A 13,759-nucleotide genomic window follows, 5' to 3' on the forward strand; every position below is an offset into this window, starting at 1 on the left:
TCTCTCCAGCTCTTTCATGAACTTGCGGACCGGCTTCGCGGGGTTTCTTTCGCAGATGTGGGTTGGCTCTCTTTCGAGACTGTCCCCAACGCTCACAGAGATCGGCACGTGCGCGTTTTCTATCGTTAACGCTCCTGTTGGCTCTTTCCGATAGTTTTTGTCGCCATACGCCTCGAAATCATACAAAATAGCGTGTGGGTAAGTTTTCGTTTGCTTCCTCGGGAGTTCCCCCTTAAGAGGCCCAACTTCGCAAGACCATGCCTCGATTACTTCGTAGCCGATTTTCCGCAGAAATGCGGTACGGTTCAGCGTGGCTTGGTACAGTTGTTCGGGTGTTTTACCGTTAGTTACAACCATCAGTTCTCTATAGCGCGGGTAACATTTTGGGCACCCATGGAAGGTGCAGCCGTGGTATTGGAATACCGTCCTCGCTTCGTGGTTGTACCCGTCGACAGGAGAAGACTTCATTTTCCCGCCTTCTCGCGGAAGCCATCTCTCGCCCCCGTGCCCGCACATTGCGTGGTGGATGTGGATGCCCCGTTGCTTCGCTGCTCGCTCCAGCCACAGCAGCGCTTGCCTGGACGCTGTGGTGTTCTGGTACATCACTCTCTCGAAAGCTGTCTGCGAGGCTTCCACTTTTGTCCCAGGGTAAAAGATTACCGTTTTTCCCGCGCTGTAGGTTTGGTGATGCCGCTGTAGATGACAAGCTTGTGTGAACCTCTGCCCGCAATGCGTGCATGCATAGGTTTTTGCCAGCTTTGCGATGTCTTTTATCAAGAAAGCATGGCCTTCGTAGACACCTATCGTCAAAAGCTTTTTAAGTTTGGGGTTCGGGTTTATTCTGAGGTGCCAAACCACTTCTCCGTTCTCCAGACGCTCAGGCTCGTAGACACGGATTCCAAGCCAAGATGAGACCGGTGAGCCCTCATTCAGATGGGCTTCGACCTTTTCCAACTCGTCAAGAGACGTTTTTGCCAAGTTCTCTGGAATGGTCTTTAGTTTGTAGAAACTCTGGGCGAGATTTCGGGCTTCTTTTGTGCAACGGTCTGTGCGCGCCCCTCGGTGCACAGCGATGCACCGCCATAGGCACAGGTTGTCGTTATACACGTCCAAAGATACCATTGCCCGGCTATGGGCAAGGTTGCGCAGCCAGTTAGGCAAAGGCCCTGTTCCCACCAACGGCTGCCTGTCAATCACAACCTTCAGGTCTACGTTGAAAAAGGCTTCGAACACCCACTTTGTATTGGGCCTGTCGACTTTTTCATTGTCGAGACGAAATTCTTCCTGGCGGTTAAGCCATTTTTCCGCGTCTTCCAGTTTGTTAAACCACTGTGAGCCCTTGGGGTTCGAGTAGTACACAATAATCGTTCCATCCTCAATGTTGCGCAACTGGTACGCGAAAACGTGCCTCAGATAGAACGACGTGCTTACTCTTTCACGTATCCTCGACATAAAGTCTGGTGTTAGGTTTCTCCCCAGACCTCTGATAAAGCGCCATCGAATGAAACGCCGGCCTGTACTTTCTTCCCCTTCTTTCTCTGCGTCATCGAACAGATCCAGAATCTCCTTCTGGTAGTCTGTCACTGTTCGGGTTTTCCGCGCAGGGAAGGGGTCGTACTCCCTCAGAACCGCTTGCGCTTTTCTCGACTTCCTTTGGCGTGGAGGGGGTCTTGGTTAGTAAGGCCTTGGGAGCAACGGCTTTTGCAAACTCTTCTGCATTTCCTGAGAAATTGGTGCTTCCAGCACGTTCTGGACAACCTTTCTTGCCGCCGGTGCGTTTTCTGCAAGAAGTTGCTCCAAATATTGCAATGTCGCTGGATCTATTTTTGCGAGTTCTTCTTCCAGTCTTTCTTCGTACCTTCGGTTGTTGGAAGACATAGTTCCTTGCGGTATAATACAAACCCTCATTTCTCCAATTGGGTTGCCTTCAGCTCGAGAAGAACGAGATCGAAAGCTTTCTTCGCTTTTTCACGCTTCCGTAATAGCCGCTGACTTACATTTTTTCCTCCGCATCCCCTGCATAACCGGTAGTAGCACTGCACCCCGACCCCGCAGACCCGACAAGGGGCTGGCATTCTCATCCCTTTCTTTAGCTGGTAGTTGTGCTGCTTGCAAAAGGTCCCCACATAACACTTTCCGCAGCTCTCTTTCCAGCCCCGCATCAGCCACGCACACTTGTTTGTTGCTCGAGGCATCGCGGCTCGGGCGGTATAACAGCGGGCTCGTTTGTTTCCAATTGCTCCCCTCCCTCCCTCTCTGTTGTTTTAAGTAGTATGTAGGGGATTAGGCAAATACTATTTTGTAGCATAGACCTTTTTTCCCCTGTTTTGAACCCCCCAAGCTTAACTCCCGATACTTGTGAGGGAGTTAAGCTTAGGGGGTTCAAAACAGGGAAAAAAAGGTCTATGCTACAAAATGGTATTTGCCTAATCCCCTATATACTACTTGATTTATATTCCATACAACATTGACTATCCAAAAAGTAAAGAGAATACTGAATTATATATAATGTTTCGAAGCGTTTCTTAAGCAAATGAATATTTTCAATATAAAAGTAGTATACAACAGAGAGTTCTGCGACCGGGATACATAGACACAGTGACGTCACAATACCCCAAAGGTTGACGTCATCAAAAATGATGACATTATAATCTAAATATAGAATAGTGACATCATCGGGATGGGGGGTGTAGGGTGTCTTTGGAGGTGTTACGTCATAATTTCAAAATAGGTAGAATGATGTAATAGAATTATTTTTAGTAACAGAAGTCATGTGATTTTCTCATTATAAAGAGGTCAAATTTTAGAAATATATTAGTAAGCTTAACATGGGTCTCACTCTCTTTGCTCGTCGAATACGATTTAACACCTACCGCTTACTGGCTAGAAATCTGATCACTCCTAACAGTGAAATAGTTTTGCTGAAAGAAGCATTTTGTGGTCTACCAGATACCAAGCGTTCCAAGTTAAAGAACCCTCATTCTGAAGAACCCCTGCCCAATTCGGCCCATTATTGAGTATAGAATAGGAAGAAATACATTTCAGCAGGGTAATTTAGTAAGAGAATAAAATATACTTTATTTCTAGTACGTGTACTTCATTTTCCGACCTAAGAAACATTAATTATGTATAGGCGACAAGGAAATTGCTTTTCCGTGTTTGGACCGTCAATTTGTATTTTCACCTTAAGTAGACGCTAAGCAGAAAAAAAATTTCCTTTGGACATGATTACTACCGGCTTTAGCGCCTTGGGCCAAAGTCTATATGAATCTCGGTTGCACCTTATACGCCTCAGTCATTAACAAAATCTATGATTGCGAATAAATCGATTTCGATTTGGTCTGTTAACTTAATAGACAGAACAAAACAACTCTGCTTGTTCAAATACAATAGAGTTTTCCATTGCTTCTTTGTTATTGCAAAATAATCTCCCTGGGGTCATTAACGCCTAAAGTTATGAAGTAGACAAGACTGAGAAAATGAAGGAACAAATGTTTTTCAAAGACGTTTATTGCAATCAACTACTCTTTAACTATTTACAACTCTCAGAGCTCTAACTTGTCAAGTGATCATTACAAAGTCCTACAGTTTGTTCTTTTTATCCGGTCATGATCAAGTACACTGAACCATACTTTGTACTCAGAAGCCTTTTCGATAATGCTGTTTACACTGGCTGCGAAGTTATTAGTCGTTCATTTCAATGAAACCTCTCAAACGTAAGAACGTGAGAAAAGTAAGGGGGATCTTTTTATTTCATTTCATATTACTCTCTTGGTTAGTAAAGCTATATTGTTTAATTTTCTTCCTTTGATAGATTACCTTTTGCATGTAAGATTTGTTTTGCATTCGGCCTTTTCGGCTGCTTTTTCTCCTAAAAGTAATTAAATTAGCTCATACGTACGTGAATTGACCAAGAATAAAAAAAAAAACTTCATTTTATCATCATACCTTGTCGAGTGCTTACCTGATTATCCATCAACTGAAGCATGAATCTATCCAATTTAAATGTAATTATAAACTCACGTTTCTGTTCATTCGGTTTTGTCCGGGGAGTCTTTGGTATGCGAACACACAGTAATCCAGTTTTTCATTCCACTGTTTATTCACTTTTACATGTGATTACGTAGGTCCCAGGAGTAATCCACATCTAATCTCTCCTTATATAACCAACACACTTTCTAGAGATAAGTAATGAGAACTGAAAGAAGTGATCAAAAACTGCAATGATTAATCGAGAGAAAGTAATGAAAGAAAAATTTGATTCTTACAAGAGTAGAATTTTGCCTGATCATGATACTCACAGGCATATTTTACTCGAATGATGCCAAAATCAAAGTTGAGAGGTTCTTTGCATGAATTCACATTCCGATAGATTCAATTCTGGGCAATGGCTGATTCCCTGGGGCGATGCGAACTTTATATCACTATCTAACACTTTTAATCAATATATAGAAAATCCAGCGGAGTCGACTGGGTGTAACTATTGTTTTATTGCGTAAGATTACATCTGATTGTCACGTTTCCGTTCATTTGTTTCACCATAGTCCTTTAGAGCTCGAGAACATTGTTAACTACGTTTTGCTCTGGTATGCAGTAAATGTTGTTATAAATCATGTTGTAACGTGTTAACACTTGATTGGTTTACTTGAGGATATGATAATGCAAATGCTTAATTCGACTATAATTATACCTTAAGAAGTTGCGCCGCTTTCCTATTTGTGACTTTCTAGATGTTTGTGACATTTCCAGTGACAGGCGGGAATGCTGAAGCATCGCATAAAATGCACTTTGTGTAAAATAATAATACTTTTTCAAAGATAAGTTTCTCAGTCAAAACTTTTGAAAAGAATAACGTCATCGCTAAACAAAGTTCTTAAAGAGATGGTGCAATACCTGGAATTTTGGTGAAGAATGCGAGCGTCTAAAAATAGAAATACAAATAATGACAGTTCAAACTGGCACGGTATCCCTCAATTCCTTTCCTCGGTGAAAAGATGTTTTGTAGTATAAATATCACGCTCAAATTGCAGTGATGGCAACTTTTCGTGAACAGATTGGTATTCGCTGATCGTTACTGAGTTCCTACATTAAATCGTCGATGACTACCAAATTTCTGATGGAGGGATCAATCATAGATTCTAAGTCGCTAGGAACTCCTTCGACGAAGTTGATGTTTGGAGTAGATATCAACTTACCCAACATATCATCGTAGGCAGGTTGGTAAATACCGTAGTGCCAAATGACGTTTTCAGGAGCTCCGTCGATGAGATCCTTCCCCGATTCAAGTAAACGTTTTACAAACTGACTTTTACCACAACAGGTTCGTCCTGCGACAATTGCCGGAAGGGATGTTTAAGTCTTGGGTCCATATTTTTAAATAATTGATTGAACTGTATGCTTCAAATTTAGAGCCTATTCCCAAGCAGTCTTAGGTTCAGCCTCTTTCTCATAAACACGAACCATGTTGGTTGTTTGTAACTTAGCAAACTGTAGCCAATATTTTCGTTCAATGTCTGTCAGTTCGTGTACTTGACTTCAATGGTTTGCTAATCGAACTAAAAATTTTGAGCCACATCCAGGAGTCGGACACTGTGCTTGCACTTGACTTTCTTCATGTTTACGGTACGAAAGTTGGATTCAAACTGAAGAAATTTGTTTCCTTCGCTAAATTTATAGGGCGCAACGGGCAGAAAAGGCTCCTAGGGCACCAAATCACACTTGTACTTTTCTCTGGTAGCACGCGTGGGATCCCGAGACGAAAGCGCGCGCGTGTCATTCGAGAGATATTTTTTCTTATCTTACGAAAAATTAGTAGTAAAGATGATAGGTCAATTAATAATTTCACGGTAAAGGAAATCTCGAATTTCTCAAGGATTTTCCAGAATACAAGATGTCTTTATCCATACTCATCCTACTAGCTATTCAATGCGGTACAAACGCTTGCTTCGAGAAGTAGATTATCGACTGCATGTCATCCGTACCAGATTCACAGACAAGGGTTGAGAACTACACTTCGATTTTACTACGAGATAACAATTTACGTCACATTAATATCTCTGCTTTGTTAGAACTATTACCACAACTCATTACTAGAGATCTTCGAGCCAACGATCCAGTTTTGTGTGATGTGACATCAGGAGCCATTCCGTCCCCGATTATGGCTCTTGGTGACATATAAAGTTTTCACACCTCCAAGCCGATTATGATAATCGCCGATTGTAACTATAATACCCGGTTATAACACCAGTACCAGCGATTACCACAGCCCTCTTCTCTGCAAAGTCACCCACCCATCGCCATAACCATCCATCCCACTTATACTTCAAGCACTGGAAGAAATCTGCCGAATACTTCAAATCACAAACAGATCATGAAAATGGGAAATTATCATCACGCGACACCATACATTTTCACACTAATTGGCACTCTGCTGTTTATACCAACGTGTGTGATTTTACGTCGATCAATGATCATCAATCTCCCGATGGTTTATAAGTCAAGCTAGCAACTCGTGAAATTGGACGAGCAGCTTTTGCTTGCGTTTGTGCTGTTGCTTGCACCACTTGCGATCGAAAAAGATTGTCTCCCTGAAGCCATCTCTTCAAATTGCTGCCAGTAACGGAATCCAGGGTACGGGTCATAAGAATTTGAATAAAAACGCCTCTCGTATTCCTCGTTTGCATTGAAACAACTATAAAAAGCGTTTGATGGATCGGGTATAAACAATGATTTTGTCCCGTCATCGCACGCAACAAACTGGACTAGCCGTCAAAGTTATTTTTCTCGCCGTAATTTTATCCAGACATGTTTTAAAAAATTGACAGTTAAATGGTTAAAAAAACAAAATTGTTTCCTTAGCCGAACAAAACCGAATTAACAGAAACGTGAGGTTATAATTGCATTTAAATTGGATAGATTCATGCTTCAGTTGATGGATAATCAGGTAAGCACTCGACAAGGCATGATGATCAATTGAAGATTTTGTTATTCTTGGTCAATTCACGTACGTATGAGCTAATTTAATTACTTTTAGGAGAAAAAGCAGCCGAAAAGGCCGAATGCAAAACAAATCTTACATGCAAAAGGTAATCTATCAAAGGAAGAAAATTAAACAATATAGCTTTACTAACCAAGAGAGTAATATGAAATGAAATAAAAAGATCCCCCTTACTTTTCTCACGTTCTTACGTTTGAGAGGTTTCATTGAAATGAACGACTAATAACTTCGCAGCCAGTGTAAACAGCATTATCGAAAAGGCTTCTGAGTACAAAGTATGGTTCAGTGTACTTGATCATGACCGGATAAAAAGAACAAACTGTAGGACTTTGTAATGATCACTTGACAAGTTAGAGCTCTGAGAGTTGTAAATAGTTAAAGAGTAGTTGATTGCAATAAACGTCTTTGAAAAACATTTGTTCCTTCATTTTCTCAGTCTTGTCTACTTCATAACTTTAGGCGTTAATGACCCCAGGGAGATTATTTTGCAATAACAAAGAAGCAATGGAAAACTCTATTGTATTTGAACAAGCAGAGTTGTTTTGTTCTGTCTATTAAGTTAACAGACCAAATCGAAATCGATTTATTCGCAATCATAGATTTTGTTAATGACTGAGGCGTATAAGGTGCAACCGAGATTCATATAGACTTTGGCCCAAGGCGCTAAAGCCGGTAGTAATCATGTCCAAAGGAAATTTCTTTTCTGCTTAGCGTCTACTTAAAGTGAAAATACAAATTGACGGTCCAAACACGGAAAAGCAATTTCCTTGTCGCCTATACATAATTAATGTTTCATAGGTCGGAAAATGAAGTACACGTACTAGAAATAAAGTATATTTTATTCTCTTACTAAATTACCCTGCTGAAATGTATTTCTTCCTATTCTATACTCAATAATGGGCCGAATTGGGCAGGGGTTCTTCAGAATGAGGGTTCTTTAACTTGGAACGCTTGGTATCTGGTAGACCACAAAATGCTTCTTTCAGCAAAACTATTTCACTGTTAGGAGTGATCAGATTTCTAGCCAGTAAGCGGTAGGTGTTAAATCGTATTCGACGAGCAAAGAGAGTGAGACCCATGTTAAGCTTACTAATATATTTCTAAAATTTGACCTCTTTATAATGAGAAAATCACATGACTTCTGTTACTAAAAATAATTCTATTACATCATTCTACCTATTTTGAAATTATGACGTAACACCTCCAAAGACACCCTACACCCCTCCATCCCGATGATGTCACTATTCTATATTTAGATTATAATGTCATCATTTTTGATGACGTCAACCTTTGGGGTATTGTGACGTCACTGTGTCCATGTGTCCCGGTCGCAGAACTCTCTGTTGTATACTACTTATAAAAGTCGTATAAAAAGCTATTCCAAAAAAATCTGACTTTCTTAAAAAGTTAAATCAAGAGCTGCCGATTTTATATGATCAGACGACTAACTGACAAACATTTTACTCAATTATACAGGTACTCGATAATTATTAAAGTAGTCTCTTTTGATTTCATATTGCTTTCCTACAAAAATTCTCTTTACGTCCGGGAGGTGAGGAATTGTTTTTAGGAGGTCTTGTCCCAGGAGTAGGAGCAGGGCAAATAAACAAATTGCTTCGTGCACGTGGTTTATCAAACGCAGTGGCGACGCACCGCTTACATAGAGATGGCACAAACGAAGGTCATAAGTTGTTTCTTTCAAAAATATAATTAAAATTAGTTATTTTATCTTCAGTGAATGTATGCATAATTTAATTAGTTCTTTAAACACAACGACATGCAACCCAGTGCTTGGCTCGCACATGGAGGATTTTCGAGAATAAGTGACTGCAATGTATTTGGAAAAAAAATAATAGAAGAAGATTTCTTTCAACAAAAGAAACAAACTTTGCAAGATCTTACACAATCTTTAAACTCGGCAACTGTAAGATGTTTGTGTCAATATTGAAAGTGAGATATAAAACTGGCGAGCTTATCGAGCAGGGAAGTATGAATGCACTATTTCAAGGCTTCATTATAAAGCGAAACATTTGCAAAATATGTCAAGTTTAAGTTTGATTGTATTAATTTTATTACTTTTGAAATCACGAACGAAAAACCCAAACTACCACAAAGGTTCAAAAAGTCGATGATAGTCTGCACGCTTAATCAGAAAAAAATTCTGAGCTTAAATCCGCGGGAAACTTCACAAAGTATCACAGGCTTGCGCTTGCAACGGTAACCAATCACAAGCTTTATCACGTTCAATGAATTCCACCCCTAGTACTGTGTTAGAGCCACTCAAAACTTGTCGTTTAACAAAATAAACGTTAAACCTCAATCTAGTACTTTCAATGCCAGCAAACTCTTTTCTCGTTTGGATTTCTCATCTGTTTTTACACGCTGTTTTTTTTCCCGGCTTGGAATCGAACCCCAGTCTCCCGAGTGACAGGCGGGGATATCATCACTATACTACCGAGGATAAGACGTGATATCATGGAAAGAAAAGAATTAAATCCCTAAAACTGCAGGTGATTTGTTGATGCAGTGCATTGTATTCCTCACATAAAGTCGGTTGTTTTCGAGTGTATCCCTATTGATACTGATTTCCCTCCTTATAGGTCCTTATAAAAAAAATGAAATCACTCGGTCAGTCATTTATTCATTCATTCATTCATTCGTTCATTCATTCATTCATTCATTCATTCATTCATTCATTCATTCGTTGGTTCGTTCGTTTGTTCGCTCATTCGTTCATTCGTTCATTCGTTCATTCGTTCATTCATTCATTCTTTCATTCGGTCAGTCAGTCAGTCAGTCAGTCAGTCAGTCAGTCAGCTTGTCAGTAAAAATTTTAATTACATCCGAATCTTGCCAAAATGAGAACCATAACTTTCAGTGGTTTCCGTAGTGTAGTGGTTATCACGTCCGCCTAACACGCGGAAGGTCGCCGGTTCAAGCCCGGCCGGAAACAGGCTTGTTATATATTTTTTTCTCTTTATTTCACTAACTTCTCTATTTTCTTACAACCATGATGTTCCATTTTTCCTGGTCATGGTACGCTTCTGTATTCAACGAATCCATTTTCTACCAAATTGAAGACGACTAGCCCTCAATAAACGTTTCTGGTTGCAAGACTTTTCTCACACCTTTTTCCGATAACTAATTGAGAACCCATCACCCGTTTTATGCAGACTCCTTTTTATGGCAGTTTACCTCTACCTTCGACAAAACTATTCGTCACGGACTGTGTAACAACTTCTTGGGGAGCATGGGTGACTGAGTAAAAATACTAATTCGCCTGGAATATAGGAAGTAAGACCATAGCCCATCTCTCCTTTGACACACTGATTAAAGCTATTATGACTCTTTCTCTCGCTTCAATCTTTTATGTAATGTTACCTCTTTTTTTCCTTCATAGGTAATGAACTCTTTGGAGTAGAGATTGTTTCAAAACCAGCAAACCCCCAATTAATTTTTTCGAAACAGTGGTTCGAAATTGAACAGGGCATCTTGTCCAATGCTGTCATCCCAAATCCTCGGTAGTATAGTGGTGAGTATCCCCGCCTGTCACGCGGGAGACCGGGGTTCGATTCCCCGCCGGGGAGGATTGAATATATTTTTGATTAGAAATAATTTATCCGCGTCTTTATATTTGTTTTCATTATTATTTTTGAGATCGGTTAGTCAATTAATATATAAATTTTTCTCATCCTGATTAACAGATCAAATCAAAAAGGAACTTTCACATAGGGTTAACCTCACTGCGACTTGCCCTCCTGGACATAATTGTCCAAGAAAAATGGCTATGCCTGAGCTTCTTTAGTTAAATTTTTGTTGTTATACATGTAGCAGAGGAAGAAATAATGCAATGGTTCTTTTTTTAACTAAATTCACAGTGCTCTCATGAATGTCTCCGTGGGGCAATCGGTTAGCGCGTTCGGCTGTTAACCGAGAGGTTGGTGGTTCAAGCCCACCCGGGGACGCACAGTTTTGCTTTATTATCTTTTTTTCCGGAACCAATGTAAATTATACGTTTCTAATTTCTAGGCCTATGTCAATCACTGAACCTAGAGCTTGAACCGTACTTCATTAGTCAGCGGAGGCTAGTAGTTTTAACCGTATTCTCAAGCATTCTACTTACAATCTTCGTCGGAATGATCAATGATGAAGCAATGATGAACTGGCGCCAAACCAAAAAGGCGCCATTTTTTCCATCATTAAAATTGAGGAAGGGGGGGTCCTAATTTTTCATTTTAATTGTCAAAGATAATCTTTATCAGAATAAAATAAGAAATGGGGAAAGCGATGGTTTAAATTTTTCATTTAAATTGTTTACGATTGAGGCTCCTAGTTAAGCAAACTCCTGTAAAATTCGATTCGTTTCTGTCTCTCCCAGTCCCACCATACACTTATTCTTTTCTGATATTAATGTAAATTAAACGTTCTCATTTCAAGGCGTTTATCAATCATTTTGTTAAGCGAATTCTGTAAACTACTGCTTGAGCCATACTTCATTGCAATAATCTGCCATGAGGACCCTGCTGACCTACAGGTCTCTCTATATCTACACAGTTGTGTGTTTCTTTATAGGTAGTGTCTAGAGAAATTTTAGTTGTTTTCAACCATTTTCGTACCGGGTGCACATGTACACTTACATCTCCGCGGCCCATCCGCGGCTCCAAGATTTCTACGTAAAACTATGAGGATGAAGGGTTTTTCAAGCCCAGCTGGAGAAAGCTATATCCTTTTCTCCTTTCCGTCTTTCTTTCACATCGTTAGTTTTTTATAACTGTCCTGTTGTTATTTTTGTTGTTGTTGTTGTTGTTGTTGTTGTCTTTCTTTCTCACTTGAACTGTTTATGGCATCTTGCTTTATTCCAAGTAATTTGTTTTCTACCAATGTGATCCCGTCTGAATCTTATACATATAGAAATCAGAAGAGCGTTCTGAGGCATTTTACCCGAAACAAACAAACAAACAAAAAAGGTAAGAGATGAAAAAGTACATATAAAGTACATGAAAAAGTACATATAAAGTACATCGAACCCCGGTCTCCCGCGTGACAAGCGGGGAAACTCACCACTATACTACCGAGGAACATGCCAGATTTGCATTAATAACTAGACCCAGGAATCCATTACCTCCTGCTAGACCCAACTCCTTGAATCTGGCAGTTGATTCGTTGAATTCAAGACTATTTTTCTTCCTCTAATATTTAATATCTGCTGTTTTTGAAAGTATCTCTGTTTCGTATTGTAAAAAAAAAAATCATTTATTCGATCAATCAGTCTGTCAGTTTGTCGGTCTGTCGCTCTGTCGGCCTGTCGGTTTGTCGGTCGGTCGGTCTGTTGTTCTGGTCGTCTGTCAGACAAGTCGGTCTGTCTGTCAATCTGTATGTCGGAACCGATTCTAAGATAACAACAAATTTTTTCATGTGGTTTCCGTAGTGTAGTGGTTATCACGTCCGCCTAACACGCGGAAGGTCGCCGGTTCGAGCCCGGCCGGAAACATACTTGTTTATTCTTAGTTTCAGTCTCTCTTTCTTTCCCTTTTTGAACTTTTTGAGTAAATCTTGGTAAACGAGGAAGACTATGATGAACAGCTAGCTAAGCATAGGCTTCTTATTAGAACACACAAGACGTACTGTGAACGCGCTACCCGCCGATAGCTGGTTTTCACATGACGTCACTAAAATTCGAGCTACAAAACTATTGATCTTCCTGAGATTTTACTTAAATGATGTATAAGGGCAACTGAATACTAGTATTCATACAAATTTTCGCTCCGAATGGGTTTTGGTTTTGTGATACACTACGCTTGAATTTCTAAGGTTTTGCACGACGCGGTATTTACATGACGACCTAGAGGCTTGTAGTGATGGTTAAAAAAGTGACTTATTTCGGGGAACTTGGCTATCTGAACAGTTCATGTCTTTAAAAAAATATTATTTTAATGTTTTAGAGTTCCTCAAGGGATAAATTCACGCTTATGTAGCGAAACTAAGAGACAGATGTTTCTGTTAGTTTCCGGCCGCCATGTTGGTGCCAATACGGATGGGCACCAGCGTGGCGTCTCCATACAAATCTCTATAAATTTGGGTAAAAAATTTCTCCGCATATCTCGCATAAGAAAAATTGCTGTGACCTGAATTTCGGCGCGAGTCTTTGCATATTTACTTTCTTTCATTTCCCAGATTCTGGACTTTATCTATTGAGCGGTTTTGATTTTTATTTTGATCTATTTTGAATTGCGTGACACTGAAAACCAGCAATTGGGCGATTCTATGCCCACTCAGAAGCCAACATTTATGATCACAGGGAGCTATTTTGAACTGAGTCAGTCTCTCAGTCCTCAGGAGCAGCTCCTCGCTTTCTCTCCAACTTTTGTTTACCGATTTTCTACCCACCGTTTCGACGTTTCCTCAGTGCCCCCACTAACCTGGAAACGGTCTCTGATGATGATTAGTTACATGTATCGTTTATTCAGTGTCTAGTGTGCGATATGGGCTCTTTCCTCTGCAGAGAATTAAATGATTTTTTCATGGGTAGAGAAAATGCGTAAAAGGGATTTTTGCGCCTGCGCTAACCTGGTACAACGGATTTCTATAGTGAACCTAAAAGTTCTGTAATGAAAGTCAATGAGACATGACTATGTTATTTAGATTGCATTTCTTAGCCTGTCTGTAATGCCACATGGTTTCTTGTCGCAAAACAAAGTAACCTCTGCTCTGGCGTTCAGGGGCTCGGGCGTTCGCGCGTTCATGTTTCGCCCGTTCCCGCGT

The 13,759-nt window shown here is 40.2% G+C and overlaps 3 non-coding genes across 3 annotated transcripts; all 3 read left to right on the forward strand.

The window, feature by feature from the left end:
* The first annotated feature begins 9,877 nt into the window (after positions 1–9,877).
* Trnav-aac (transfer RNA valine (anticodon AAC)) lies at positions 9,878–9,950 on the forward strand. The gene has a single exon. It is a non-coding gene; the product is annotated as a tRNA-Val (tRNA).
* Positions 9,951–10,512: 562 nt separating this feature from the next.
* Trnad-guc (transfer RNA aspartic acid (anticodon GUC)) lies at positions 10,513–10,584 on the forward strand. The gene has a single exon. It is a non-coding gene; the product is annotated as a tRNA-Asp (tRNA).
* Positions 10,585–12,415: 1,831 nt separating this feature from the next.
* Positions 12,416–12,488, forward strand: Trnav-aac (transfer RNA valine (anticodon AAC)). Its single transcript has one exon. It is a non-coding gene; the product is annotated as a tRNA-Val (tRNA).
* Positions 12,489–13,759: the final 1,271 nt, after the last annotated feature.

The sequence above is a fragment of the Orbicella faveolata genome, unplaced genomic scaffold (genome assembly GCF_042242905.1).
Source record: "Orbicella faveolata isolate gen_17 unplaced genomic scaffold, um_ofav_v1 contig_35, whole genome shotgun sequence".
Lineage (NCBI taxonomy): Eukaryota > Metazoa > Cnidaria > Anthozoa > Scleractinia > Merulinidae > Orbicella > Orbicella faveolata.